The sequence below is a fragment of the Mesoplodon densirostris genome, chromosome 4 (assembly GCF_025265405.1).
Source record: "Mesoplodon densirostris isolate mMesDen1 chromosome 4, mMesDen1 primary haplotype, whole genome shotgun sequence".
Classification (NCBI taxonomy): Eukaryota; Metazoa; Chordata; class Mammalia; order Artiodactyla; family Ziphiidae; genus Mesoplodon; species Mesoplodon densirostris.
In genome coordinates, this window is record NC_082664.1 from 19,908,739 (window position 1) to 19,914,442 (window position 5,704).

General features: G+C 38.6%; 1 pseudogene; it reads right to left on the reverse strand.

Moving 5' to 3' along the window:
- Positions 1-545: 545 nt before the first annotated feature.
- LOC132489035 (nucleolar RNA helicase 2-like) lies at positions 546-3,041 on the reverse strand (annotated as a pseudogene).
- Positions 3,042-5,704: the final 2,663 nt, after the last annotated feature.

The following is a 5,704-nucleotide window of genomic DNA, read 5'->3' on the forward strand; positions in this document are numbered from 1 at the left end:
ACTCATCTCGTTTCATAGCCAAGTTCCTGGAACATGTCTTCTTTCTCACTTTCTATTCCTAATTCTTCTGCCTCCAACTCAAAGAAAACTAAATGTTTGTTGCTAAAGTGATTAGCCTTAAAAATGAGTGGGCTGTCTGTTTCACTGTTTCCCATTAACTGCTTCCTTTTGGAGTTTTCCTCTCCCTGAGCTTCAACATTCCTATCTTTTCTTGTTGCTTTCCTATTAATCTGCTTCTATATATTACTCATGGGATTCCCTTCCTCTGTTAATACTTTAAATACTGTTATTTCTTATTCTTGTACCTGGAGATTTCATTTATCCCCACTATTTTTTCTACTTTTATTTATTTTTTTTCAGCAGATACATGCTTGATTTTATCTTATAATCTATAGACACTGCATTAGAATATGTAATGAATTCACACACCTTTTCCAAAGGAATACCCGATACAGAAGTAGCAACAAAGTTATAAATGACAATGATCAGATGAAATAATTTAGATGAAGCCTGTCTCTCTTGAAGAGATGGGGACTGTGCAAGCAGTCAGGAAGGAAATACAATGTGCTTTTAACTTTGTATGAAAAATAATGTTCAGTTTCCTGTTGCCGAACATAGTTCTGTTTTTGCCACATAAATCCTCTACTTCAAATTACTGTCCGAATGCTTTACTAAAATTCCGCTTCTGGCCTTTGTTTTGGAATCTGTTACTTTTGTTGCCACCTCCTGATCGCTGTCCTCTGAAGCTTCTATTTCTTTCCCGCTGTCCCCTGAGACCTCGATTGCCTTCCCGCTGTCCCCTGAAGCTTCTGTTTCCTTCCCGCTGTCCCCTGAAGCTTCGATATCCTTCCCGTGGTCCTTCTAGCTCTGGTTGCTCTGTGACCACAGAAAGCTGCCAGCGCCGTAAATCATGCCATTTTTCCTGTACTTCTGTTACTGATGCAGTAGGGATATCAAAGCAAACACCCTGCTTGCCTTTGAGAAAGACCATTCCCTTCACTTTGGAATCAATATCCTCACCCAGTTGCTCTTTAAGTTCTTTCCAAGCATAACTAATATTTGGCATTTCAATTGAGCACTGCAAGATCATGGTCACAGAACCCACATCTGAGTTGATCAAGGAGCGCTGGTTGACTGACATGGCACCTGAAATATGGGCCAGGGCTGCTGCCAGGGCTTCCACAGCTCCCTTCTCCTCGATCAGCTTCTCGGCTGACTGCTTGAAGTGAGCAATCACAGTGGGAGGCACAGAATCCAAAAGCCTGATGGCATCTTTGCTAGAAGCTTTTATTATCTCTGTTGCAGAAGGAACACCTATCCTCTTAAATTTAATTCCCGCTTTTTGCTCCACTTGGACTAACTGATATTCTTCCTTGTGCTGATAAAAGCAGATGCAAATCCCAGTCCTTCCAGCTCTACCTGTTCACCCAGAACGATGAATGTAGGACTCCACATCCTTTGGTGGAGAACTCTGTACAACCAGATCAACCTCGGGGATGTCTAACCCACGTGCAGCGACATTGGTTGCAACCAAAACTCCAAAATCACCATTTCTAAAGCCCTTCAGGGTGATTTCCCTTTGTTTCTGTGGAATGTCTCCGTGTAATGACTGGGCATCCTGCCTTATGGACACATTCTGTGACAACTCCTGGGCTTCTTTCTTGGTTTCACAGAAGATGATAGTGCGCCCTTGATAACCACTGTACACTCGGATCACTTCCCCAATAACTGCTGTCCTTTGAGTCCAGTGGCACTTGATAGCCAACTGCTCTACAGTTATTGCCGTTTTCTGGGTCTTTTTACCAATCAGGTCCACTTGTTCATATGTAGATTTCATGTATTTCTTAGCAACATCATAAACCCAATGAGGGCAAGTTGCAGAAAAAAGCAATGTTTGGGGATTGTCTTCTGAATCTTTCTTGTATGCCACACATAAAATCTCTTCCACTTGATCAGCAAAGCCCATGTCCAACATCTGGTCAACTTCATCCAGGACAACATGCTTAAGTTTGGTGAGATCTAGCTTACCATTCTGCAGGTGGTCTTTGATATGACCTAGTGTCCCAACCAGGATATCAATCCCATTCTGCATGCGTTCAATTTGTCCTCTGTAGGGAGTTCCACCATAAAAACAAGCCACTGCCAGCTTTTTTGTGACGTCACTGAAGTCTCTGCTTACTTGACTTGCCAACTCCCTTGTGGGTGTAAGAACCAGTACCTGAGGGGCACGGCCTCTCTTCCGGTCTTGCAGTTCTCCCTGAAGTTTCTCAACCAAAGGGATAGCAAAGGAGAATGTCTTTCCAGTTCTTGTCCGTGCCTGTGCAATCAAGTCCTTCCCACTATAGACGTGGTGAAACGTCTTTGCTTGTATAGGAAACAGGAAGGTCACCCCACGGGCTTTGAGAAGTTTAATAGTTTCTTCAGATATGGGAAAATTAGAGAAAGCTCCTTCTTTTTGCTCCACAGTTATTTCCTGCTCTAACTCACTGTTACTTTCTTCACTGGCAGCTTCCTTGGAGTCGGAGTCAGGTCCAGAATGAGGGAATCCATTCTTCAGGTTGGGGCTTTTCTCTCCAATTTCTCCATTCATTTCTTTTTCTTTCTTCATCTTCTTGGACTTAGGTGCACCCAAGTCATCCTCAGAAGGCTCCTCATTTTTTATTAGTTTTTTGGTTTTAGGAGAAACAACTGTCCTTTCACAGGGCTCCTTTGATTTTTTCGCACTTTTGGTTTTAGGAGAAATAATGTCATCTTGAGATGGCGCCTCTTTCTTTTTTGCCTTTTTGGATTTAGGAGAACTCATGTCAGCCTCAGAAGGCCCTGCTTTCTTTTTAACCTTTTTAGCTTTGGGAGAAATCGTTTCGTCCTTTTCTTCTGCTGCCTCTTCAGTCTTATTAGATTTTGGCTTCTCTTTTTCACCTTTCTTCTCATTTTGCTTTCACGGCATCTCCACTCTCGCCATGACCGTGTCCGACTCCAAATCCGCGTCACTAAGAAGTTTCCCCGGCATCACTCAGGACAAGCAGAATAGGCCGACCGCTCTCGTCCACCACGTGGAAAGGAAGAGAATGTCCATCTTTCTCTTTAGCCCACCCAGCTTTCATCCTACTTTTATTGTTGATTCAAAGTGGCAGTTTTTCAGACTTTCTGAAGAGCAGAAGTCCTCTCCCTGAATTTTCTCTTGGCTGATTCCTGAAACCCCAACATTAGTGCTACAACATGGAACAAAATATTTTGATTTCTATAGGAGTGAAATATAGCCTCTTTTATTTATCTTTCATAGGAATAATGGTCTTGAACAATGTGGGTTCTGTGTGGTGGATATCAGAAAAGTGGAGAGAGGAGATTATAGAACTAAGTGGTGAGGATGTGAGGGGTAGTTTTCAACTATATGATAATTTTGTTGAGGACTTCAAATATCAAAACAAATCATAAATGTTTCAAACATAGATGTGTCATGCTAAGGAAACTTTGCAATGCCTACTTTTAGGCTACATCCATCTAATGCTAAAACAGGAAAAGGAAAGTAAAAACAATATAATTGTTTGATATAAAATATACTGTAAATATTCTAATACTCTTTTTTCCTTTGGCTTTTTTTTAAGATATCATTGATATAGACACTGTATAAGTTTGAGGTATATAACATAATGCTTTGATACATCATGAAATGATTACCACAATAAGTTTAGTGAACATTCATCATTTAACATTGATACAAAATAAAAGAAAAAAGAAAATAAAAACATTTTTCCTTGCAATGAGAACTCAGGATTTATTCTAACTTTCATATATTACATACAGCAGTATTAATTGTATTACTCACTTTATACATTACATTCCTAGCACTTATTTATCTTATAACTGGAAGTTTGTACCTTTTGACCACCTTCATCCAACCCCTCTCCCCCAACACCCCATAACCACAAAAGTGATTTTTTATGAGTTTGTTTGTTTTCTGAAGTATAATTGACCTACAATACTATGTTAGTTCCTGGTGTACAACATAGTGTTTTGATACTTCTGTACATTACAAAATGATCACCATGATAAATCTAGTTATCATCTGTCACCATACAAAGATATTACATTATTACTGACTATATTTGTCACACTGTACATTTCATCCTGTGACTCATTTATTTTGTAACTGGAAGTCTGTAACTCTTAATTTTCTTAACCTATTTCACTCAGCACCCCCATCCCTCTCCCCTCTGGCAACCACTTGTTCTCTGTGGCTATGTTTCTGTTTTATGTTTGTCCATTTGTCTTGTATTTTGGATTCCACATATACATGAAGTCACACGGTATTTGTCTTTCTCTGTATAACTTATTTAACTTAATATAATACCCTCTAGGTCCATCCCCATTGTTACAAATGGCAAGATTTTACTCTTTTTTATGGCAGAGTAATATACCATTGTTCATATACACCACATCTGCTTTATCCAGTCATTTATTGATGGAAACTTAAGTTACTTCAATATCTTGCTTATTGTGAATAATGCTGCAATGAATATAGAGGTGCATATATCTTTTTGTTTTCATTTGAAAAATACCCAGAAGGGAAATTGCTGGATCCTGTTATAATTCTACTTTTTAATTTTTTGAGGAACCTCAGTACTGTTTTCCATAGTGGCTGCTAAATGCTCTTAATACTTGACAAATGAAAAAAAAATTGAAATGCTAGGTGGGAGTGCTGTCTTATGTTGTAATATGTGCTCTGACTTTGGAATTTGTCTGTTAAAATGATTTTCCCCATGAAGGAAGAATTTTAAAACTTACAAAGAAAGAGGGGATGTGATGGGAGGGAGGGAAATGAAGGAAAGAAAAAAAATTAAAATATATATGGAATTCAGTATGCTGTAATTTCAGACCTCCTTGATGGTCTTAACTTACAGAGCACATAGGAGATGAAAGAAAGAGGGAGAAAAGAAAACTTGATGGTTCTTAATGGATTAACAAATGGTCTCTTAATAAACGCTGCTATAGTGTTTATGGTTCAACAAGGGGAGCCCATATTACCTTTAAGTCGTGCCTTTCCCATGGCCTATATTGTCTAATCTTGTACTACATTTAATCAAGTTTGATGGGCTGCATAACAAAGGAGGAATTCCAGATAGTATTTGCTCTCATTCTTTTATTCCCTGGGTAGATACCGGGAAGAGGCAAAACATGAGTCTGAGGAATGAAGAAGTTTCAGCATAATGCACTGACCTCTAGAGCAAACTCGTTCCACATGAGAGTGTTCATGTTAATAAAAAGGTTAGCATCATTAATTCCATGATCTCTTGTTTTGACAGCCAAGATGAATCGGTCTGTTTTCTTAAACATTCTATCCTCTTTCCTAGATGGAGATCACATCCACAGTTATGGCAGTGAGTCAATTAATACAATTTCTTGAAAGGACATATGTAATAATGACCATCAGACAACTTGAGAAAATATTCAGTGCATTCATAATCACATAAATCTTTACAATGATTTCATAAATGTTTACAAAAATTCCTTCCAAATCTTTTCCTATATCTATACCTACTGTTGAAGTCACTGAGAAAGCTGTTATAATCATTGTAAAATATGCAAAGTAAAGAGAATTACAGTGACAAAGGAGCTATATTCTCTTCATGTTCCAGTCTAAATATAAAAATTCCTTGTGAATTGATTGCAACCTTGGATCAGTTTGTTTTCATGCCAGTGCTTT